The sequence below is a fragment of the Monodelphis domestica genome, chromosome X, assembly GCF_027887165.1.
Source record: "Monodelphis domestica isolate mMonDom1 chromosome X, mMonDom1.pri, whole genome shotgun sequence".
NCBI classification, from domain to species: domain Eukaryota; kingdom Metazoa; phylum Chordata; class Mammalia; order Didelphimorphia; family Didelphidae; genus Monodelphis; species Monodelphis domestica.
Genome location: NC_077235.1, coordinates 42588777 through 42615234, shown reverse-complemented (window position 1 = coordinate 42615234; position 26458 = coordinate 42588777). Strand labels below are relative to the sequence as shown.

Here is a 26458-nt window from a genome sequence, read left to right as displayed (position 1 = left end):
TTTTTCTCTCTCCTTCCCTTTCTCCTCCCAGAGCTGGCAAGCAATTCAATCTGGATTTGACATGTATTATCAGGCAAAACATGTTTTATATTGCTCATTTTTGTAAGAGAATATAATCATATGAAACTAAAATACCAAAATAAAAACCCAAATAAATTAAAGTGAAAAACCATATGCTTTCATTTCCATTCCTACTCCAATAATTCTTTTTTGGGGAGACAGTATTATTTATTGTACATCCTTCAGAATTATTTTGGATCATTGTATTGCTGAGAGTAGCTAAGTCTTATCACAGTTTATCATTCCACAATATTGTTGTTATTGGGTTCTTCTTGTTCTGCTTATTTCATTAGGCTTCAGTTCATATTGGTCTTTTCAACTTATTCTGATTTTCATTGGAGGTCATCTTTCATTTTCTTTACCTCATCTTTCATGTCCTTTGCCTCAACTTTCATCTCCTTTGCCTTATCTTTTGTCTTGCCTCCTCTTTCATCTCCTTTGCCTCATTTTCAAGCTGGTTGATTTTGGATTTCAAGATACTATTTTCTGTTTCCAGATGACTTATCTTAGCTTTTAAGTTATTTTCCCAATTGTCTTCAGCCTCTCATAATTGTGTTTTGAATTTTAAGTTCTTCCAAAGCCTATATACAATTTGCTAGGTTTTCTGTTTTATTGCTTGGTGTTCCTTCCTTCTCTGTTCCGTTTGCTCTTTGTTTATTGCCTGTATAGAATCTGTTGACTGTAATTTCTTTTTTCTTTTTCTGTTGTTTGCTAATATTTACCCCTTTTTTTACTTCCTACAGTTGTCTTTGCTCTTGCTCCTCTCATTTTTTTTTGGTTTTGTGGTTTTTTGTCAGTCTCCCCTCTTGGAGCTTTATCAGGAGATCTCTCAGTGCAGTCTGTGGGGAAGAGGTGTTGGAGTTTGAGCTTCACTGTCCTCTGGAGACTTTTTAAAAAAATAATATTTTATTTGATTATTTCCAAGCATTATTCATTAAAGACAAAGATCATTTTCTTTTCTCCCCCCCCCCACCCACCCCCCATAGCCGACGCATGATTCCACTGGGTGTCACATGTGTTCTTGATTCGAACCCATTTCTATGTTGTCAATATTTGCATTAGAGTTTCGTTTAGAGTCTCTCTTCTGTCATGTCCCCTCAACCGCTGTAGTCAGGCAGTTGCTTTTCCTCGGTGTTTCCACTCCCATAGTTTATCCTTTGCTTATGAATAGTGTTTTTTCTCCTAGATCCCTGCAGATTGTTCAGGGACATTACACCACCACCAGTGGAGAAGTCCATTACATTCTATTATACCATAGTGTATTAGTCTCTGTGTACAATGTTCTCCTGGTTCTGCTCCTCTCGCTCTGCATCACTTCCTGGAGGTTGTTCCCCTCTGGAGACTTTTGATGGGATTAAGTCCAACTTGATTGTGTTGGATATACCCCGAGGCCAAAACCTCCTGGAAGGCTGGAGCAATATGGAGGAGCTCCCTGCTGTGACCAGGGTGCCCACTCCATGCTCCCTCTCCAGCTCCTTCCCCACCACCTGTGTTTGACTCTCTTAATATGGCACAGCCCTGTCAGCAAGGTACACCCTCCAGACAAGAGCCTTTGCCTGTTCTGCTGGAGGCTTAGCGCTCTAGGTGTGTGTGTGTGTGGGGGGGGCGTCCTGGGACCTTCCTTCTGCCTTCCCCTTAAACCCGAGTGTTCTCGAATTCCAGCTTTTAGGGGGCATACCTTTTGAAATGAGTCCAGCATGAGGGTTCCTTGGTTCTTTTTTGTTGTTAGGTTTGATTTTTAGTACACTAGTAGCATTTAGTTTGTAATTGGTAAGGAAGGGTTTTCAGGGGTCTGAACTTTTGCTACCTCTACTCCACCATCTTGACTCTGCTTCTCTCTTTCCAACTCATTCTGATTTTCTTTGGAGGTCTTCTGAAATCATTCTGTTCATCATTTCTTATAGTATAATAGTATTCCATCAACATCATATAGCACAATTTGCTCTGCCATTGCCTAGTTGATGGATATCTTCTTCAACTTCCAATTATTTGCCAAGACATAAAGAGCAGCTATTAATTTTTTTTTACAAGTAAATCTGTTCCCAATTGTTTTTATCTCTTTGGAATGTAGACTTACTAGTGGTATTACTGGACCAAAGAGTATACATTGTTTTATAGCCCAATAGGCATAGTTCCAAATAGACATTCAGAATGATGGGATGAGTTCACAATTCCACCAGCAGTGCATTAAGTAGTGTCCCCATTTTGCCAAATCCCCTCCAACATTTATCACTTTGCTATGTAAAGATTGAAATTTAGGGGATTCTGAGGCAGGTAGAAATTAGTTTCTCTCTGCAAGGAGTATTATATTTTCATGAGGTTTATTAAAGATTCCGGATTAAAGAAAATACAGGCTAAGAAAGCACGTGACTAGGACAGAGAGAGGCCTAGACACAACCTCACCTACATTATGGAAAGAGCCACATCTGCTTGCAAGCGGAAACAGGGAAGAAAAGAGGCCCCAAAGCCTTTGCAATCAGGTTAAATACCCCATCTTGTTCTTGGCCCAGGTGAGGTTACAAAGCATTATGGGGAAGTGGAGCAAGGGCTTGTGGGGACTGAAGTCCAGAATTCAAATCCATTTTTTACAGCTATTATATTGTCCAGTCTGATAGATGTGAGATGATACCTCAGAGTTGTTTTAATTTGTATTTCTCTAATCAAGGGGGATTAAAAACATTTTTCCATATGATTATCAATAGCTTTGATTTCTGCATATGAAATTTACTTACTCGTAACCTTTCATTTCCATTGATTTTCAAAGGTTGATTTTGACAGCACATCACTATCACAGTCTTAATTGTCTTGGGGTCCTCTGGATATTGAAAAAATCTGAATCAGAAAGACTTAATAAGTATGCTAAAACTAAAAAAAATTGCATCTCTGTCCAAGGAATTATATTGTTGAAGTTATCTACCTGGGCAGGAAGTGAATTCATTGAAGCATATATTTAAAGCAAGATAGAACCATAGAACATTGTATCCAATCACTTCCTTTTAATAGGTGAAGAAGTGTGAAGTCACTTAAGATCATTTGGCAATAAGTAGTAGAGAGAATTTGAACTCAGATTTTGTGATTCTTAATCTAGTGTTCCCTTTATTACATATTATAGTCCTCTAAGCTCATAGAAACCATAAAAATAAAGTATAATTTTGATTTCTCCTTGAGGGCCTTTATCATCCTCAGGACTGAAGGACGGCATATGCCATTCTCAAGTATACGGAGTTTGTTCACACTTAATCTAGCACAGAAAGAGGGAATTTAAGTTCATTTGATTCTTCAATTTCAGAATGGCCAAAGTCACTGGAGAAAAAAGTATTGATTAAATGTTCATTTCTGAATTTATAAAATGATTTAGCTATTTTCTCACCTCAGGGTTACATTGTTAAGGGACAAGATAGTAGGGAATATAATTAGTTATACATGAGTACAGCAAATACATATCCATGTCCATTAAAGGGATGCTATCAAGAAAAGAGGATGAAGGAAGGTGGCTTTGCAGTCCCAAATCTCAAACTATACTATAAAGCAGTGGTTATCAAAACAATATGGTACTGGCTAAGAGACAGAAAGGAGGATCAGTGGTGTAGACTTGGGGTAAGTGACCTCAGCAATATAGTCAATGAGTTTGGTTTTTAAAGAAAGGGGAAAGAGTATTTCCAGGCAGGCCATCTCTATTCACCTTGAGTATCTCCATGAGAGCTATTGAGGGAAACACAATGGACCAAGGCCTTGAATTCTTAACATGAGTTTCACTTGTTGGGAATTTTATAGTGGATTCTTTATTTTTATTTTTTATGGGTTAGACTAGGTAGCCTCTTAAGTACCTTATAATTCTGGGATACTATAAAACTTCAACTATTTAATGGACCAAAATTTTAGTGACGAAGCTGTAGGTATACAAAGATTTAAACAATAACCATTCCCCTCTTAATATTATATTCTGTTAGAAAGAGGATCATTTATACATTTTGCTTCCCTACATAATGGCTGACCAATCTTAGTCTCAGTGAGAGCTCTGTAAGCCCCTTCTACAGATTTAGTTGCCCTTAAGGCTTGCAGCTAGTGTATGGAAGGGGGAGGCCTGTTTCTGACTTGCTTGGTTATATAGCTTGTGTTGGATTGCCCTCCGATTTTACCCCATGTGATAGAACTTTGCTGTCAATCTTCTAGGTTGTCTTACAGAAGAAAATTATTTCACCTCATCCTTTTCTTGGGTTCTGCTACTCCAGAATTCATTTTGACATATTCTTTTTAAAGTTGTTTAGAGGGGGATTTGGTAGAGCTCAGGTGAGAATTTTCACTACCATTTTGGTTTCACAGGATGGATATTTTTAGGATTGAGACACATGAGAAAAAAGGAGGCTGATAACCATGCTTATAAGAGGAAACTCAACATATCTGATTGAAAAGCTTTAATTCTGTGAAAATTATAGAAACTAAAATACTAAATACATTTAAGATTCATGAATCAAAAATGAAAGTCGAGAATAGGCAGAAAGTGAAGATAAATAATGAACAGAGTGTGGGAAAGAAATCCTTTCTAGAAAAAAAGTACAGAATGTTATATTTTAAAAACTAATGAACAAAAATTGAAGGGGAATAGAGGATTAGGGTTTTTAATTTGACTTTGTGGAGTGAAGAGGGAGACTTAAATAACTAGATTAAAGGAAGAAAGAAAAAATGGAACTCAAGTAAAATGATTAAATTAGGGAAAATGGTAACAAATTGGAGATAGAGTTGGTGAGGAGGAGAGAAAGAACACTAGTGGAAATAAAGTTGCCTCAAGGAGATTAAGATAAAATAACTGAAGAAACAAAGTATTGTATTCACAGAAGAAGAAAATCCTGTTTTGATTAAATATCTTTGTGGCCATATCTATTTGAAAGTCAGACGTTATACCCTGACTTATGAATATAACACCTTGATTGTAGCTTTTATTTCTTTAATGAGACAGTGTGATTTAACTTTTATTATTTTGGTTTAAAATGCCTTTCCTAAAACCAAAACCTACCAGAATAGTCAGAACTGCCTCAATAGAAAGTGAGAGGCTAAAATGATGGAAGCGTGATGCATATAAAGTATACTATACTTTTAAAAAATACTTTAATTACAATTTAGATTTTTTCATGCAGTTTTACAGAAAGGATACCAAACAGTGAATTCACCAAAATTAGTCACTTCATGACAATACAAATACTGTAAAGGTTTGAATACATATTGTTTAATCTATTTTTTCATAAAACTGTTGGGGCTGACATTTCATACAGTGCTACTATAAATGTTTATGATGCCATATTATCCCAAATATTTCCAAAAGACATTTTATGAATACTAGCTTTTTAAAAACTCTAACCTTTCATCTTAGAATTGATACTAAGGCAGAAGAGTAGTTAAGGGTAAGGCAAGAAGAGTTAAGTGAGTTATCCTGAGCCATACACCTAGGAAGAAGGCGTTGGCAGGAACTGTGCAAAGCTGTTGCTTGAAGAGATTTATAGAGGAGGTTGCGTGGATTCCACCAACTAAAGCTTAGTTCTGCTCCACATGACCCTTAGACAGCAGGATGTTTCCAAAGTCCTGCTAGGACCGCTGTCTCCCTACACAATAGAATTTTTGTGTCATTTGAAGAGTTTCTTCCAAGTATTGCTCAAAATTGAATTTATGGAATGACCTACGGTCACATTTGAACCCAGGACCTCACATCTCTAGGCCTGGCTCTCAATACACTGAGCCACACAGCTGTCCCCACTCCCCTTTTTTTGAAACCTAGCTTTTTTTAAACCAAAATGTATGAAACTCTAAGAAGGATTTCTTATTTGTTGTTCATATCACGCAACTTATAAATGAAAAGCTAAGTTATCATGGAGACATACATACATTTATACATACAGAAGCATATGTCTCACCCTGACCTTTTGTTGGCCCTCCCACTCCACAATTTGATTTGATGCTTTATTTTATAGTTGTTTGAAGGGTGATGTTGATAGTCCTGACGGATTGCCTCTAACCTGCCATCTTGGCTTTGTCCCCTTTAGGCTAGTTCTCTTTTCATAAGTTTTTTTCCCCATGACATGCCTTTCTTTTCTTATTTTTTCTCTCAAAACTATCATCTCTTTCTTTAATTCTTCCATAAATTCTTGTTGTCCTTGGGTCCAAGTAGAATTTTTCTTTGAAGTTTGTTTGTGACTATTTTCACATTGTCTTCTTCTGAGTTTATGTCTTAGTTTTCTCTGCTTTTGAATGTGTGTGTGTGTGTGTGTGTATTCGTGTTCATTTTCTTATCTCTTGACTTTGAACTTTATGTTAAAATTTGGCTTTGTTCACATGTCCCAAGATTTAGGCTCTTTTATGGTGGTATTTTCAAAGCTAGTTCTGGGAATCTGCGAGTTTTTGTTGATTCCAAGGTACTGTGGAGAGGTTTGTTCAAAATGCTTCTGGTCTGCACTCTACTTTTTGCCCAGGAAGAGCTCCTGTTCCTCTACAGTCACAAATACTAGTGCTCTCTTTGCCTTGGAAATAAGACCAGGCCCCATGGTCCCTTGTGACTGACCATCAGCATTTCTCTCTGCCCTGGAACTGTGATCCAGGCCTGGGTATAGGAAATAGAGTTGCCAATCAGCACCAGCTGTACCCTGTTCCCCTAATAAGGAGCAGAAAATCCTATTGACCTTAAAATCTAATTTGGACTGTAGAATGCAATGAGTATGATTTTGCTTACAACCTTCAGGGCAAGCCAAGAAGTAAGTTATACAGACTTTTAAAATCTTCCAAGTCTCTTCTATTCACAATCTCTCTCATGAAGGCAGAAAAATTTACTGGAAAGAACTCTTTCCCTAGGCACCAGAGTAGTGACTTTAATCCAATTTCCTACTTTCTCTCATAGGACATGTAATCGTGAGCCTTAGAAGAGATATGTTTTGAAATCTAGTTAAATCCTCTTTACATGTATGCTGGTATGCCGTTATTTGGGGAAGATTGTTAAGAATCATAGTCTCAATTTTTATGACATTTTTATTGACCTTTATGTTTTTAATGAAATAAATTTTTTTTCTTGTAACTTCATATGCTTTCGGGGTTCCAGCAATGTGGTTTTATTAACAAGTTTCCAGCCAATCTAGTGTTAGCCTTGTTTGGTTTTGAGAGACAAAAAAAAACCTAGTTAAGAATGAATGTCTCCTCCTCCTCCTCTTCCTTCTCCTCTTTCTTCGTCTTTTTCTTTCACTTCATTGAACGTCTTTTTCTTTCACCTCATTGAACACAGAAATTTTTGCAATAGATCTTTCCTTTTTGAAGTAACCAGTTTAGATACCATGAATATGTTAAAAGAAAGCTTTAGTTGTGAGTATTTGGAATGCAGGAATTTTTTGTGTCTGGATCCCCTGGTGTCATCTTTTAATTCCAAGCCTTGAAGAAAAATGGTTCCACTGGGCCCCCAAAGAAGTACGAAGAAATTGAGTTTAAGGCTATGCCTTAAAAGAAAGCTAAGGATTCTAAGAAGTAGACCATAAAGAGGGAGCACATTCTAGGAGTGGAGGAACAAACCTTGCATAGAGGTAGGAGATGGAATACCATGTGTAAGGTAAAGCAAATTTTTAAGTTTGCCTCAAATAATAATGATAATGAAAATAATAATGGCTGATTTTTTATAGAGTTTTAAGACTTAAAGAGTGCTCTACTATTTCATTTTATCTTCACAACCTGATGTTATTCCCAATTTATAGATAAACTCAAATTCGGAGTTTCCTTCCCTTGAATGGAATATGAAGTGTATTAAGAAAACTAACGTGTGGTGGTTGTATTGTGGTCGTGGTCATTGCCCATTTTACTGGAAGAGGATCGAAATTATATCACTGGTAATATTGTTTTGGCTTGTCCATAAATTGTATTTAAGTGAGGCAGAGTTGTACCAAGGCATCAGAAACCTGAAATGGTAGACCCATGCCAGAGGAACTAGAAATTGAAGCATATTGAATCAGGAGACAGTGAGATAGGCAGACCTATGTGGTGGAGGATGAATTTGACAAGGAAGAGACCTGAGGGAATGCCACGTTTAAGAGGTTATTTTAGTAGTTTTACAAGAGGCCATCAGAGCCCAAACTGAGTTGGTAGTCATGTTGATGCAAAGAGGAGGACACATTGTGGAGGTAAAAATGATAAAATTTGGCAATTGACTAGATATGATATTAATAAATTCATTCAGGGGAAGAGAGAGGGAGAAGTCAGGAAATGAGGTCCTATTTTTTAGAAGAGGAAAGATTTTTGTTTTGAGGCATGAATGCTGGGAGTTTCATTTTCTAGGAACTTTTTATTTAATAGATGTCACATTAACACCCTACACAGTATACTGTTAACACTGTGAATGCATCATTTTTATAAAATTTATAAATTTAGTTTGGCAAGTTGGTTTCAAGAAATTAATTATACATATATATCAGACAGAATTATTGTGCAAAAACCAATAAAAATTTCAATTAAACATCTAAATAATAAGTTTAATCGTAGTCTTAAGCTGCATTACCTGATTTGCATATATTTTCATTTGAAAAATATGTTCTATAAGGTGAACATTGCTCTTTTGGAACATCCAAGCTCTGTTAGTTATTTCTGCTGCATAAATGGGACATACATCATTTTATCAAACCCATTTTTGTTGAGTCTGCAGTTATTGAGGAAAAAATCTCCTTTTTCTCTTAAATTGCTTAAATTTAGATAGTGCTTTAAATATGGATGTTTTGTGCGAATTATAGATAAAGGAGGAGATAGTAGCATAAGACATCTGAGCAATAGGAGATAAGGAATAGAGAAGAGAAAATAATGGCTAATGGCCTCAATTTTTCTGTAAATTATAAGGTCAGGTTTTCAGCTGAGATACTTAAGGGTAAAGGGGACAATGAGGGATTTGAGGAGGGATAAAAAGATTTTGTAGAGGTACTCTAGAGATTGAGTTGATGAGGGAGATGTTGTAGCATTGGGTAGCAGCAGTAAGGGACCAGTCGAGTTTGCATAACATAAATTTACTGGCTGGAGTCATCATATGTGACTTTCTCCACTTTCATTGAGCAACATTCATATAGGAGAGAAGACAATGAATTGTGGTAGTGTTAAAAAATACCAAGGTTTATTATAGGGCAATGAGTGATATGATGAATTAGCTATGTGCCCAACAGAAGAAGACAGTATAACTATTTCACCAAGGGGGTCAGGATTGGAAAGAAATAAGGGAAGATCGTTTGGGAGAGAACTGAAGGGTTAAGGAATTTGAAGTCATTATATGTACAGAGGAGTGACTTAGTGATCTTTGACAACAGTTATCAGGATTTTAATTGATTGATATATATTAATTTTAAGAAACTCAGAAGAGGACAGAGTACTGAGTGCGGAGTACCTGAGAATGGCCGAGGGAATGTCAAGAAGTGTTCCATTTTCCCTATCTTAACCACTGAGCCAAGGAGAATGAGTGAAGGGGAAGCCAATAATGGAAAGGGTGCTCAGGGATGCCATGTCATCACTGTGGAACCAGCTTCCATTAATAGCCACGTGTTCTCTAGTGTATCAATTTGTGTAGCTTTCCTCAGCATTAAACAGCAAGTATTTCTGTACCCTTATCCTTTATCATAAACTGAATTATTAAATTTAAGTAGAGGATTTCACATTTTTAATCCCTAGAGGCCTTAAAAACCCTCAAGACATAGTTTGGGGGTTATCAAGTGTTTAGATCTGAGGCCTCTTTGAACTCTTCATAATTATTAAGGATCCCTCAAAGTACTTTTATTTAAATCTTTATATTTACATATATATATCATACTTTATTTGCCATATTAGAAGTTGAAAGCTATTAGTGTGATGAAAATACTTTTGACCATATTGACCCCCCCCCAAATGCTATTCATCTGAGCCTTCAGCTAGTTGTAATCTTTTTTTGGCAGAAGGTCTTATCTTGATTTGACGTGCTACTGACTGCTCAACGTGGTAGTTCCAGGTTGGGGTGGCTGTGGCAATTTCTTAAAATATGACAGTGATGACGTTTGCTGCATTGACTCTTCCTTTAACTTGAACACTTAAGAGTCCACTCTAGGGTTACTAATTGGTCTAATTTCAATATTGTTGTTTCTCGGGGAATAGAGAGGCCCATGAAGATGGAACAATTTGTCTGTGGAGCAATTAGAATACGCAACATTCATCATTTAACTTCACTGTCTTATGTGGGGAGGGGTCATGATACTTCAAAACAATTATAATAGTAACATTAAAGATCATTGTTCTCAGATCACCATAACAGATATAATAGTAATGAAAACATTTGAAAGATTGTGAGAATTACCATAATGTCATAGAGACATGATATGAACCTGTGCTGTTGGAAAAATGGCACTGATAGACTTGCTTCATGCAGAGTTGCCACACACTTTCAATGTATTAAAAAATGCATTACCTCTGAAGCTCAATAAAGCTAAACACAGTAAAACAAGGTATGCCTGTATGTTTCTCTAAAGTTTAAAGTATGTTTTAAAGCTCAGGCCTTTGATATCATTAGTATTGGGAAATTCCTATCACCAATGCAAATCAACAAGTTGTCCATAATTTACATTATTGGAGAATTGTCTTAGATACCAAGAGATTAGGTGACTTGCTAATGGTCATATAGCCTGTGTCAGATGCAGAACTTGAACCTTACTAGGACCATATTTCCAAATATACAAATTCCTTATGTTAGGGGTAACTTTATGGTTGGACTGAATATATATTTTTAGTTGGTCGCCAGGGATTTGATTTCTAAATCCCAATGAAATACTCAAGTCAGAATGAAATTTTATTGTTGTTTATATACAATAGAAGGAAGAAATTAAGAATGAGGGAGAGAGGGGGGAAAGGGAAGATAGCTACCTTGGCCTGGTCTGAATCTGGCAGGGGTTCAGAAGCCTCAGCTAAGGGGTCTCTCCAGAGGCTAGTGACTCCAGAAAGCACAAGGGAAAGGGAGTCTCAAGAGATGGACCTTTCCAGAGGCTGGTGCCTCCAGAAAAACCAAGGAAAGGGGAGTCAGCCTTATCACTCACCACATACATGATCATCTAAGAGAAGCAGTGTGAGGTCTCATGCTGGAGCTCCTCCACAGTCAAGTTCCACTGCTAAGTCCCTCTCACAGGAAGTGACGTGAAATATAAAGGCAGTTCTTTAAGTCATTTCCTGTGTCTCACATGTACCAATGATAACTTAAATTTGGCTTTTGGACACCCCAGGGGGTCAGTCAGTTATTTCTGATTTGTCACTTGCTAGCACAGACCATCCTCCCCCACACTTAATCCTTAAGTGGGGGTGTATACATTCCTGTTTGCTAACATTCTAAAGACTAAGCAGGGTGGAATAAATCTAAAATCCACACTCATGAATCATAAAGGAGTTTACTTTTAGCCTGACTTTTACCACCTTCTCAGATGTCCTTGTCTTAACAAGTTGCTGCCTGTACCTAAATAATAGACCAGATGCTCTGCACTGGGACACTTGGGGAAAATGCATATTATGAGGAAATGGGACCCTAAAAAGTTAGGTCTGGGTCAGTATGGAGAGAAGGTAGTAATACCTGTCAAGAGTAAATGACTAAGTATCAGGAGCCTTTCTTCATTATTCTTCCTTGTCACGAGATAATATTTTCAACATTGTAAAAATGCTCATTGTTTTGGACACTTGGTTCTTTTCCATTACCTCTAGAAAGCAGATTCCTAGTCAACCAGTAGCTGGCTGTGTTTTTGTTTGGGGGCATTACATGATCACTAATTACTTGTGTTTTTTATTCCCATTCATAGTTACATTTGTAAACATAAGGAAGATCCTTCCAGACTATTAATGAGAGAGCCATACAAGGTAATATACCTGTAATAATTATGTAATTTATGGTGTAGACCTTTTTACAATATGTTAAAGTAGTTCTTTGCCTTTCACTATTGTGATTTGGCTTTGATCATTTTTAAATCTGATATTGATTTAGTATTCAGAATTACCTGCAAAGTACATTTTAACTGTAAAACATGACCTTTTTAGTATCTTATAACTTCCTAAAATCGAGCCCCAAAGTTATTTAATTTCAGAGCGATTTAGCCTCATAAATTACAGTCTTCATCCTTAAATCAAAATGTATTAAATGCTGCTGTGTTGTTCGGTAGCTACATAATGGCAAGCTCAACTCAACTTTACTTAGAAGTATTCTTTGAGGATAATGACCTAGATTAATAATTAATCTCCATCATTACTTACTGAATCTGGTGCACACAGTGTCTCTTCGCCTAGTCTTGCTGGAAGCATAGTTTGCAGCAGCAGTGGCTCCTTATTACATCCTTCTTAGTCTTATCATATCTTTATATAAGTTATTCACAGGGGTTCGACAGCATGCTGGGACCTCCCTCAAGTTTTTAACAGGAGAAAGAAATCATATGGTCGTTATGCTTAGGGATTCTGACATATTTTTTTTATCATTAATTCTCCCCAGCAACCTAAGGTCATTCCTAACATTCCTAGCACCTAATAATTTGTTCTTTATTAGATTAGATCAGAGATTCTTACCATCTTTTTCTTTGCCTTGGACCCATCGTTGTGCTAGAGGCAACTCCTATTGGCTCATGAGAACTGATTGTTAAATTTTCTATGTGAATATTTATGCTTCAGAAGTCAGCAGATAAAGGGGCATCTAGATTGCTCAATGGATAGAGCACCAGGCCTGGAGATGGGAGGTCCTGGGTTCAAATATGGCCTTGGACACCTCCTAGCCTTATAACTCTGGACAGGTCACTTAAACCCAATCCCTACCATTTACTGCTCTTTAGCCTCTGAACAGATACTTTATACTGAGTCTAAGTTAAGGTTTTTTAAAAAAAATAAAGAATTCACATGCTACAAACCTAGGCTTAATTTATTGCTTTGTCAATTGCCCAGTAGAATTTAAAAAATGAAATGGAAAATATTATATCAGATTAAATGTATGTATGTGCTTGTATACCTGCACATCTGTATGTTGTTTCAGAAGACCCATTGTTAAAAACAGACACTTCTGCATGGATGCTTTTGGCTAGGTCTGGTGAAGTTTATGAAACCCTTCTCAAAGTTATGTAAACATGCAAACTACTGTGTACAAACAAGTTATATACAGGCCAAATTGGAAAAATCAATAGAGAGAAGGCACCAGAACTAAGCGGGAATGACAATGGCATCTTTTAAAAGGTAGAAGTTTAGCTGGGACTTGAAGAGGACTTGAAGAAAGCTAGAGCAGCCAAGAGGCAAAGTTGAGGAGAGAGAGCCTACTTTCCTAGAAAGGCAAGTCCAAACATTCTGGACTTCTGAAGCCATTCTATTTAGCAAAGATTTGCAGCCCAATTGAAACTGCACGATATTTCAAGAAGGTCTATGTTGGAGATCTGAGCAGGTATATGATACAGTGGCCAAATATGGGGCTATTTCTGTCAGTTTATTTGTACTTTTAGCCTGGAGCAGTAGTTTGGCTAGATAAAAAGCTGGGAAACAATTTTAACCATTTTGTCACCTCTCATTATTATGACTTGTGTTCCTCCCCTGCAACTTCTATCTTTAGCAATTAAAGGAAGATAAGTTTTTAAAGGTTGGCTTTTAAGAAGAGGCACACATAGAACTGTTGGCATTTGGGCCTGTCGGTGACATTCAGATGTATTTATCTAAACTCAGATGTTCTCTCTCTCTTTCTCACACACACACACACATTCCTGACTTAGTAAGAATATTTCAAATCAATATTAGAAGAAAATTAGTCCTAATTCTAAATGATTCTTGAAAAGAAATGCTACTGGCTTTCTTGGGAATGTTGTCTGTAATTTTTTATGTTTTAATGGCTCCCAAAATTAGCATATCTTATGGAGAGCATGAAATTTGGGGATTCAAAATCATTTGGTTCTTAAACTCATATGAAAAGGTATCATTGACTGAGAAAGAAAATAATTTTATCTTTTATTAATATTTATCTTATTTTATTTATTATACATATTTATAATATTTATTAATGTTTCCATAGCATATATATATATATATATAGTGTACCTGATTTTATTTCCCTGAAGCAATTGGAAAACTACCTTGTATTTACTTTAAACCTACTAGTTTGTGCTTTAGTCTTCTGTTCACTGATGCTGTTTTCTAGGTTCCCAAGGTTAACTGATTATGGGATCTCATATAAGGAGAAAGCTGAACTTGAGGCTGGAATTTTGTTAGCTTCCTATTTGTGTCCAGAATCCCAGAGCTAGGGCTTTTAAACCTGGTGGATTCTTTCTGACTGGCCTGAGAGTGTATCCTTTGGACTTGCCAGGCAAACAACCCTGAGACAACCCTGATTGGTGGCCATTTTAAAGAGGAGGTGGGTTAGTAATTCTCAGCTCCTCCATGTTATTTTATTATTAGGAGACAGGACTATTAATGCCAGCTGCCCCAAAGACCCAGCTACTTCTATCATTCTGAGCTAGAAAAACTTAAGGTAACTCAGTCAGATTTTCACTGGCTTTATCTGGGCACCAGATCCCCCTAAACTTTGGTTAGGTATCCCCTGAGGAGGGCCCTTGTTCAAGCTGGCTTCTGAAAACAGAAGCAAGGAGACCCTCTCACGCTAATTAATGAGCAGATGCGTTGGGGGTTAGGAGTAATTACCCTATACTATTATACCCTTCTCGAATTGCCTGTTCTTGGGAAGTCAGCTCTGAGGAAATGAATGGATTCCCAGAGAGATGTTGGTAATAAACAAGACAATCCAGTATTAGTTCTCCTCAAACTAGAGTAATTTTTTAATAACAGAAAGCATGGTAGAAATCTTTCAAAGTGTCTTCTTTGTGACCCCCTCCGTGGTTATGGGATATTATCCCATCCCAGATGGCTCTGGGGCTACTTTTGATTTAATTCTACCAACATCTCTGGAACAACCTCTATACATCCCCCAGAGCCATTAGAAGGGCAGAGTAACCAGAGAAGTCCTTCCAGGATGTTGAACCTTTTCTCAGGACTCTGAGGGGAAGTAGTTCTCGTCCAAGAGTTCATCTGGCAAGAAGAATAACTCAGTTTGAAGTTTCTTAAGGTTATCTTTGTCTCTTCTGAAACAACTTGCATGGTTTCTTGTAAGAAGGGCAATTTGTATTGACTGAGAAATTGTCGAGAAGTGAGAATACAAGTACAAAGCAGCATATATTATTTGCCAAATGAGTGGTGCGTACAATATATCCTTAAGTGGGGTATAAGGAGAAGAGAATGCTTAGCTTATGGGATGAAGGAAGGAGGAAGCAACATCAGAGCTGGCTTTTGAAAGATGGTGAAGATATTTATAGGTGTAAAAGATTGGCGGGAAGCCAGAGGACTGACCACCTACTCCCAGGAATCCTGAACATCATGTCAGTGTGTCAAAGGCTTTTTTAAATTTCATCCTCCTAAGAATGAGTACTCACCAGCCAGTGTTACAAGTGTTACAGCCAGCAAGCAAGTACAAAGTATGGGAGCAGGTAGACTCTCTCTTTTCCCAGTCCCTGTTTACTCGAGAGTTACAATCTTATTCTGGAAGCCAGCTAATTGGAAGGTGCAATTTACAAAACTAATTATCCTAATTATTCAAGCGGGTTTTAACCAATCAAAACAAGGACTATTTCAATCCCATCTATGTATATATCCTATAACCTTTTAACCAATCAAAACAAGGACTATTTCAATACTATCTGTCTGAATTGGGGCTTAGGTTGGGAGTACAAAACTTAACTTGTTTTTATTGAAAGGCTATCTGACTACACCTTAGTGATTCACTGAGAGGAGTCCACCATCTTACTGAACTTCATCTTTCTGAGGGAGGGAATATATCGCCAGGAGGACAGGGATTCCAGGTGGATGGAACAACATGAATAAAAGCCTGAAGGGAGATAAGTAGAAAGTGTATTTGTGAGTGATGAATAGAGTTTTTAGGCTGGACTGTAGTCCCTTAGTGCTAAATGTGACTGGAATGATAGATTGATCTAGATGGCGAAAGGCTTTGAATGGCAGGCTAAGTTATTCTACTTTTTAACATAGTAAATGAAGAGCAGACATTTCTTCAGTGCCTGCTATATGATGGGCATTATGCTGGTGATAAAATAGACAGAATATGTTCTCTAACTGGGAGCTTACATAGAAGTTATGTAGAATGTATTGTATTTAACATGGTTAAATATAAGTAGTTAGGAAGTAAGGATAGTAACAGTTGGTACAGGAGTGAGTTGGGGCCTCCCTGTGGTGGTTGGTATTCTTTGAGAAAGTGAGGAAGTGCAGAAGATGGACAGTGTAAAGTCATGGAGACTTTAGGTGGAATGCTTTGTGTGAGAAACAGAAGGCTAATTTAGCCAAGATGGTGGAAAGTGGAAAGGGACATAATTTGTGCCATGTGGCTGGGAAGATGATCTGGGCGGTACAAAGGGCCTAAACTTCATTCACATTTAGTTACTCTTTGATTGGTTTGGTTACAGATTCTACCCCTCCAAGCCTCCTCATTCTCTGTGGCTGCTGCTCTCATTTTCTCCCAATCCCTCTCTAGTAAGTCTTGCCAACATGTTACGAGGCCTAACTATGGCAGAAATGCTAGTGTTGCATACATGAGCTAATCAGTAATGGTTATTCATCTTCACAGAATCTCTGCAGATTTGGGGGCTCAAATTCTGGTTTAGTTCTTTGCCTGCATAGTTGATCTCCTAAATTTTGTGAGAAAATTCAGAGCTTTATAAAGTAGCAGACTACATTGCTGGGACTCTATGGGACTTCACTGGAGAATTAGTTGAGCTTAAAGTACTAAAAGCAACAGCCTCTTTTGGGGGATGAAAAGCCCAAAAGGGAAAGTTACTTGGCTTCACTTGTAGTCATTCAAAGGAGTTAGAGAAGGATATTAGGATAGTAGAGTATAATGCCTTTACCAGGGAGGCCAGGATTAACAGCCCCAGGCTAGGGCAGACTCCAAACCCCTCTCTCTGGAACAGGAACTATCCTCCAAAGCAAGATTGAAAAGTTTCAGCAAAGGAATACAACCACTGATTTTTCCAAGGAGCTCTAAGTAGGATGGCAGGAAGAGGGAGGCCACGTTCAGGCTTCATGCTGTTGTGAAGTTGGGGCATCTGGCACAGTAGAAATTATTGGCTCTGTCCCAGGACATGAGAACAATGCAGATGTTTTATTGGAAGGGAAGAGGATTCATTTTCAAAGATGTTGGAGTATTTTCTTGTTCATGACTATCAATTGTTGGGAGACACCAATTAGCTATTGAAGCTCCTAGCCTAACATAGAAAATCTGGATGTTAGGAAGGGGGTCTGAGGAGGTGCCATGGTTAACAAATAGATGAGGTTTATAGGCACATTGAAAGCCTTATGCTGGGGGGAGACTTTGCAAATTAACATGAAAGGGAAAAGACCTACCCAGACACCCGTGATGGAGGAGTTAGAGAAGGGATTGGGGAGTTTTCCTTTTCCTTTCAAGGTTTCAGTTGGTTTTTAGTAAAAGACAACTCTCCTTCTAAGTGTGACAAGAATAGAAAGTAAGTTCAGACTGGGAGCATTTTGGAAGCAACTCCAAAAGGGATGAAGAAAACAGTTTTTGGATTTCTTTTGCCATCTCTGCATTTCCTCTCTTTGTCTTCCCTAACTCTTCAGATAGATGATGAAGGGAATTAGAGGAAGGCTCAGCTTTTTCTCATTGGCAGTGACGTTTGCCAAGGCAGGAATAGCCACAGCTGGGTTGAGATTTGGTATGTGGTGTAGGAAGAGATTTTATGACTGTTAAAAATTCCCTGGAAACAAGTTAAAAATGCAAATGCTGGAAAACCTTAATGATAACCATATGAATGTTTGTCTCTTATTGACGGAATTCTCTTATTAATTTTGTCGAGAATCCATGGCCGTTTGCCTGGTAATTCTAAGTCCTACTGTAAATATTGAACTCAGTAAAAGTAGTCGATGGATAAGAACATGATTAAACCTGAATAGACAGCATTATAAACTCAGACTTCTTAATTTTTCATTTTGAAATTTTTTCATTCCTCAATAATTGAACATCTCCTAAAGTTGTCTCATCATTCTGATTCCTTTCACAGGCTTTTTTTGTCCCTCGATTCTTTCCTCTTTGTCTGTTACTTACGGGCTTCTTTGGATGGGGGTAATGACCTGTTTTGTTTGTTTTTTTTATTGAGTATAGAGCAAGAGGGCTTTAGATTTTAATTTCAGCAAACTGGTTTTCAGTTAAACATAAGTAATACCTTGAGGATGTAAGAAATGATTGCTTTCTGATAAGATAGTTCCCTATTTTACTCATGATATTTAGGGATTCTTTCTTTTCCCCCCAAAAAACATGAGGAAGGAAATGTGCCCTCCAAAGAACCCCTTAAATCCTTTGTGTCTGATTCTCTTACTAAAAATATACTTCAATCAGATTGGACCATTCAATTTGTATTTCCATTGCTAATTGACAATGGCTCCTTTATGTTGTTGGAGCCAAAAGGTTTCATTTGTTTCTGTTTGTTTATTTTTTTAAGGTCTTCAATCCATTCATTCCATTAGACTGTTCCTTAGTATTTTCAGTATTGGTGTGGCATAGAGTATAGAGTGTTGGATTTGAGTCTAGAAGATATAACCCTTGCCAACTTATACTCAATGTGTTTCCATTGGCAAGTCAGTTAAACTCTCTGACCTTTAGTTTTCTCATTTTATAATAGGGATAACAATAATCCTGGCACCTGCCTCACTGGGTTGTTTCCATTTTTCTTTTTTTTGTTTACATTTTCTGAAGATTATTTTTTTACCAAGTGTGTATAATATCAAATTTCCATATAAGTTTCCCAAAGTTGAGTTGTTTTATGAATCAAATGAGATAAAGGCTGTACAAGGATAAAACTTTTCCCATTTAAAACATGCTATAACTAGCAGTTATAATTATTATCGTCATCCTTTTTTAAATCAGCATAGAGGAGTGGAACCAGGAAAGAAATGTGTAAATGACATGATTGTGCATTTACTCCACTAGGGACTAATTTCTAGGAGTTGTAGCAGGCAGAAAAATTGCCCAAGTCAAGGAAATGGAGTGGTCACAAATCTGTTTTAATATGCACTTATTAATTAGGAGGAAATAATATGCTTTGTAAGCAGTAATAGAGTTATTTCAGGCTTCTAATTTCAGATAGGATTAATTTGGCAGACACTCTTATTTCGAACAACAAAATCCAATAAAATAGCTTCATTGGTTGGTAGTTTCTCCTGCATGATTAGCTGATAGTTACTCTTGCCAAATCTTCTTAAATTCTAAGGGGACGATTATTCTTTATGTCTCCCTGGTTCAGGTCATTATGATACTAGAGGAAACTTTTTTCATTGTATTGACTTACTTTCCATTTCTTAAAGGCAAGAAGGAATCAAGCATTTATTATGGGTTTCTGATAGGCCAGGCTCTGTGCAAACTGCTATAGATCTGCTTCATTTGATCTTTTCAACAAGCCTGCAATGTAGTTTGTATTATTATCCCCATATTACAGATGAGGAAACGGAGACAGGCAGAAGTTGTGTGACTTATCCAAGGTCACACAGTTATTAAGTATATGAAACTGGGTTTGAACTCAAGACTTCCTGATTCTGGATCCAGTGTGTCATCACTGTACCACTTAGGTATTTTGAGGATTCTCCCCCCAACATCCCTGGGCTTGGTGTTGGTGATTTTCATAGTTTCACAAGAACCTCAAGTAGAAACTGAAAAACAAAAACAAAACATCAGCTGAACAGCCATTGTGTAAGTGTTAATGAGCATAAAGACAAGAAATCACAAGTTAAATTTAAGAGGACAGGAAAAAATGCAGCTTTACCTTGGACCCTGTCTCATTTTGTTTTCATGGAGTGAAGGGTCACCCACAAAATGAAAGAAGAATGTCTGGAGGGTTCAGGAAACTAATTGCTAATACTCCTGCTGCTAGTACTACAGTGACAAATAAAACTATATGGAAATGGTAATAGGAACATATATTCCTCATCATCCCATCTGCCTTTTGGAGTGATACTGGGAACAATTATGAAGAGTCTGCAGAATTAATGATTACCTTCTCATTTAGCAAAAAATAGTCACTTTATTGGCTTATCTAATAATTCTCAGTATAAACGGATAATAATAGAGAGTGATCTGATGTTGACCTCTGTCTGAAATCCATCCCAAACATTGAGAATTATATCCTCATCATGAGCCAACTGAGAATGAGATGATAACACACATCTTTCCCAAGATCCCTATCGATTTTTTGCTTCCATTCACATCTAGTTCTTTATCAATATACTTGTTACCTTAAATTTTGTATGCAAATGTCAAACTTTGGAATGTTGTCCTGTAACTATAAGGGACTTCACAGAAGAATTAGATGAACCTATAAATGACAAAAACAGTAGATCCTTTTAGAGATATATTTAATGAAAGATCTAAAAATCAAGGTCAGGTAGAACTAAATTAACTTTCTTGTGGTATGGTATGTTATAGCTTGTTATACTTTATCTCATTTGAGTCTCATAGCAATCCTGTGAGGGACTGCTAGCTCTACTTTGTTAAAAAAAAAGTTCAGATATATGAAATAACTGGCTCATGGTTGTAAAACTCTTCTTGGTAGGATTTGAACTCAAGCCCCCTCTTCTAGGAATCAGTCTCAGGAATGGATGGAATTCATTTATTTATTTTTTAATTCAATTTTATTTTATTTACAAGTCTTCATTCTTTACAATTCTCTCTCCATTGAAAAAGTAAGTAAAGCCAAAATTTGCTACAACCATGCATAGCCATTGGCTGTATTAAAATATGTATGTACTTAAATACAATGTACATATATAATATAGAATTTTTAATAGCAAAATGTATAGCATAAACATATGAATATATTTCTTTTTGTACCATTAATAATCTTCTTCCCTTTAATTAATAGAATGGTTTTCATGTCAAAAAAGTAAGCTTTCCCTCCTAGTGCTTTCCTTTTTTTCCATTTGAATTAATTTATTTAGTCAATTTAGAACATTATTCCTTGGTTACAATAATCACATTATTTCCCTCCCTCCCCTCCACCTACCTTTCCCGCAGCCCATGCACAATTTCATTGGGTATTGCTTGTGTCCTTGATCAGAACCTGTTTCCACTCCTAGTGCTTTCCTAAGCAGTGGCTTTGATGACTTTCTGGATTACTTTTCCAATGTACTCTTTTATTAAAGGCAAATTTGACCTTTCATATGATATGCTACTTCCAAAAGAAAAAGAGAAGCACTGTCTATTTGAAGATGTGTCATAATTTTGATTAATGTCACACAATCCAGAACTTGCTTCTCTCTGAATGGTAGTCCGATAAGGACCTTCTAGGGCTTTGTGTGTGTTTGTGTATTTGTTTTGTTCATTCATTTTAGTCAATCACCTTTCTGTCTGGAGGTAGGTAGCATGCCCTATCACGAGTCCTCTGGAATTTCATTTGGTCATTGTATTGACTAGAGTTTTTAAGTCTTTCCAAATTGTGTGATCGTACAGTATCCTTATCCTCTGTCTTAGAAGTGATACTAAGTATCAGTTCCAAGGCAGAACAAGTGGCAAGGACTGGATAAATGGTTAAGTGACTTACTCAGGGTCACACAGATAGGAAATATCTGAGGCCATATTTGAACCAGATTTGAACTCTTGTCTTCAGGTCTAGCTCTATCCACCGAGTCATCAATATGTCTCCTCAACAGAATTATTTCGATTGTGTAAATTGTTCTCCTGGTTCTGTCAACTTTACATTCCATCAGTACATACAAGTCTTCCAATTTTTTTCTTAAAACTATCTCTTTCCTCATTTCTCCCAGGACAAAGTATTCTGTTACATTAATATGCCATAATTTGTTCAGACTTTCCCCAACTGAGGAGCCCCCCCCCCCTTTACCCCCAAGGGCTGCCATCACAAAAAGAGCTATTTTAAATGCTTTTGTTCCTATCTGGACTTTTCCTCTTTATTTGAGTCCTTTGAGGAGTAGATATAGAAGCTGTAGGATCAACTGAAGCCAAAACAGCAACCCAACAAAAGGAAAATAAAAACCGCTTTCCACTGTGCGCTCATGTAATGTACATTGTCCTTGATCACCAGTTGAAAAGCATTTCATCCAACAGATGCAGGTTGCCCATTAAGGGGGAATCAATTAGTAAAGGCTTGAAACATTTGGAAATAATGAGACTTAAAATCATTTGCCCAAGTGACCTTTATCTGGACATGTTCTAAGGAGAAAAAAGTTCTGGATTTTGTTCCATTGTTCCAAATTGGGACAGATTTTCAAAGTGATCCTGCTTCGGTTTTCTTTTGGAAGTGGACATCACAGCAAAGGTAAAACTTGCCTTTAGTATAGGAGTTTGTTGAGTTGCCTTTAGAATAGGAGGTTGTTTCAGTGTATAATTATCAGTGCTTAGGAAAGCACCAGGAGGGAAGGCTTTGTTTTTTGACAGCAAAACCATTCTTTTAATTAGAGGAAGATTATTAAGGATATAAATGGGAATTTTCTTTCCCTTAATAGCCATGTGGCGGTGGGGACTTGAATCGGAGAGAGCGTATGAGTGTCTAATGGCATTACTGTCTGCTTATCAGATATTATTAATGTTATTTCTTGTAAAAATTCCTTTAATATATCCTAGCAGCAAACAGCATAGATAAGACTTTAGACTTTTCAAGTACAAATCTTCACAGTGAGATTTGGTGCTATCTTGCAAAAGCCTTAGTCCAGAAACTCTTCAGAACAATTTAATCCCAAAGAGGAGGTGATGAGCTGCATTTGGGGAGCACTTAAGTCATCCTCACCCAGGTGCTTAAAATTCTCCCTTCAAGGATATTTCTGTTCTCATGTCAGCAAAATGCTAAAGCTCTGGCATAGGGTACAAGAAATCTGACTTTTGATTTTAAAAGAACTCAAGTCAAATTCTGCCTCGGATACAAACTGGCTTTTTGATTCCTGGGAAGTCATTTAACCTCATAGGTGAGATTTAAGACTGGTTGGTGCCTCAGAGACCAACTAGTCTATCCTCCTCCATTTTATAGGGGAGGAACTGAGGCCCAGAGAGGTTAAATGTTTTGACCAGCTTCATATAGGTTCTGAGTGGTGAAACTGGGCTTTGAGCCCAGGTCCTCTGATTACAAATTCAGCACACTTTCCACTGTACCACTAACACATACTTGGCAGGTGACTAAGTGCATTGGGAAGGAACGTTCCTCACTCGTAATTTCCTGTACCAATGAAATCACAGGTCTGGTTCCCTCTGCACTCTCTTCCCTTAAAAAATAGTTATCGTACAGCATCAAATTGGAAGTGTGCTATAATGTAATTTACATTTTCAGTATGCGTGTCTCTCCTTTTTTCTAGGAAAGATAATGGTTTTTTCAGTTGAGGGGTACATTTTCTTAGAGCTATTTTAGCAACGCTTAGAGCTTATATGATGACATTGATTAAATAGTAAGGTTTCTGTATGTTTTGATTGGCACATACAATTGTGGCTCATGGCATCTTCCAAAGGAAAATTATATATAGAGAGGGGAAAAAAAGATCTTACTAATATAACAGGTGTGTGCATTTTTCCCCCATAGTACGCCTCTTCTAGGGCCAAGCCCAATAGCTGTGCATTGCCAAGTATACACTTCTAAGTGTTTTGTCTCATCCTACGTCAGCAGTGTTCACTGGTTCATAAGGGAACACAATTCTTAATGATGACAGCTTCAAAGTGTGTAATTTATTCTCCGAGAAAACCATGCAGAAAATGGAGGACTTGCAGAAAATGGAGGACAATGTCTTAGTTGCTGAAATCAGGACAGTAAGTCAGTGAGGTAATGGAAGTTGGTAGGCCAGTTGAGTATTAGATCACACTTTCTGGCACATTCTAGAAAGCCAGGAACTTTCAGACAGGAAGTTCCCACCCACCCTTCCAGAAGAGTTCAGAAGGCAGGAGACACTCAAGGAGGGATGATGTGCAGGTAAGGTAGGAAGTCATTTTTTGGGGAGAATATCAACGTAGTGTTTCAGCAATCTATTTTCAAATAGCCATAAATGAATATACATACAATACACATATGTAAATACATACCTACACATTACCTCACATATACAAATCTTTGATTTGAAAACCAGACATGGAGGAAACAGAATTATGGATCATTAGTTTTGAAGTAACTGATGTTAAGTGACGAACCAGGAAAATACAATATCCTAGATTAATATCTTGAAGCCTTTGTTAATCGTATATTTTCAATGTTGCTATGGAAGAGTCCTAATCCCCACTACGTTACTCTTTAGTTTTTAGTAGAAACTACATAAACTATTTAAATAATATTCCAAAAAAATACCTGTAACGATAAGATATATTTTGAGAATGCTTTAAGATATTAGGTTGCTTCTTTTAAAAAATTTGCATTTTTGTAAAGCAAGAAACTGGAAGGGGGGGGTAGCATAATGATTTGCCCTTGGTAATTGTGTTAGTACATACTGGAACCTTCCGGAAAGTCTCAGGCTCTGAGGAGGGAGCACAAATTGAATGGAGTCCCCTACTGGCTGTCCTTTATATACTTTCATTGCTTTTAAAATTAAAGCCTGCTCAAGTCAGGGAAGGGGTTAATAAGTGAATGTTGTATTTTTTGGTAACAGAGTAAGTAGATCTCTTTCAAACTTTTTTTTTGTTGAGGAAAACTTCTTTATTTTTGAAGGATTTAAGTTCCCTGTTTTTTTCCATAATTAAAAAAAATGGTCTGGTTTCCTAGTGCTTGGCTTTTAGTAGCAGAAGCCTGCTATAGTGATCACCATTCATAGTACCTTGGCCGGCTGCCTCTAAAAAAAACCCAGAAATAACAGCAATATGTAAGCATACTTTCTTCCCCAAGGGAAAATCAACTGGCAGGATTTAGTCATATCTCTCAGTTGACTCTAGCTATGAACCATCAAGTCATACATGGAGTAAAACTCCAAATGAAACAAAATTCAAACTACTTAAATTTGAATTAAAAATATAATTCTAAAACAAAAAAATGCTAACAGCAATAATAATAAATTTGCTTTGCATGTGAATATCTTTAAGATCTCTTACCCTGCTTAATTTTTAATATGGTTGTAGTCACTGTGTATGCTATTGCTATTATACTGACTCTGCCTGGCATTATTTTTATAGCTTTTGCCATGTTTCTCTAGATTGTTCATATTTCTCTTTTTAAACAGTTCCATAATATTCCGTTACTTGAACATACCACAACTGATTCAGACACTCTCTCCTTGTTGGATGTATAGATCACTTCCAGCATGGCCATGGACGTCTGTTCATATTAGAGGGCAGAGGCACACAGCAGGACGTGATAGGAGATTTAATCAAAGGTGGGTCTTTTTTGCTCTTTTGTTCTATTTGCATTACACTTATCTATACAGGAGAGCTGGAAAAGGAGCAAAATTTTATGTTTTAGAGCTTAGTTTCTACTGGTAATGCAACAGAGACATTTTTCTTTGTAAATTCTGGATAGCAGAACTTGATTGCTTACATTCACTGTAAATATTTTTCTCTATCTCTTTTGGTCTTAGAAAATTCAGATGTATGTGATTGAGACAAGAGGGGCTACCATTTATTCTTTTCTTTGTTGATCTCAAGATGATCTAGCTTTTAACTTAACTGCTACCATGGAAAAAGCAATCACAGTACTCATCTGAACCCAGCTTTCTTGTCTTTTCTAACAGTTATAAGAATGACTGTTTTCCTTCCAATAATGACATGAGACAATCTGTACATTTTAAAGTATAATCAAATCTATGGATTTTTCTCTCTAATAATTCTTTCAGTTTTCAGAAGATACTTTCTGAGATTGACTATTCCTTTTTCTATTTTAAAATGGTTTATAAAATATTCACATCACTGATACAATTAGAGTTTATTATGGTACATAGTATGAGGTGTAGCTTCTCTATTCTTCTTTTTTGTACTTTCATCTCATTCTCCCCCACCCTTTACTTATTTTAATCTTCTGATATAATCCTCTTTTTTCTCTTCCTTCCTTCCCCTTTTAGTCCCATCTTTCCTCTTTTTCTCTTCTTTCTTCCATCCTTTGTCCTTTTTCCTTTTAAAAAATGTTCTCTCTCTGTCTAAACCTTCCTTTTTTTCTAGAGAATTCCTGTTGTGGAGCCTCTTTAAACTCTTACAGCTTAGGAAAAGTTGTGTTATTTTTCATCTTAGAGAGTTGACTGGTTCACCAAGAAATTAGTTCAGTATAGACTTGAACCTCAGTTTTGTTAAGGTCAGTCTAGCCACCTTCTCTGCAAAGCTCTATAATCCAGGGTCAGAGAACCCAGGTTCAAATTCAGGTTTTGGGTTGAACATTTAGTATTTTTGTTACCTTAGTCGTGTCATTTCACT

At 37.0% G+C, this 26458-nt stretch overlaps 1 long non-coding RNA gene across 3 annotated transcripts in view; it reads left to right on the top strand.

The window, feature by feature from the left end:
- The first annotated feature begins 1045 nt into the window (after positions 1-1045).
- The window catches only part of LOC130456132 (uncharacterized), a 256997-nt gene continuing 231584 nt past the window's right edge, over positions 1046-26458 (top strand). Inside the window, exons 1-2 of one of the 3 annotated variants that reach the window (XR_008914640.1) lie at positions 1046-11919; positions 25348-25431. This is a non-coding gene — a long non-coding RNA (uncharacterized LOC130456132). Of the gene's footprint in view, positions 11920-20965; positions 25432-26458 lie in introns of those variants that run through there. The other 2 variants (XR_008914641.1, XR_008914639.1) reach the window with 2 other exon arrangements.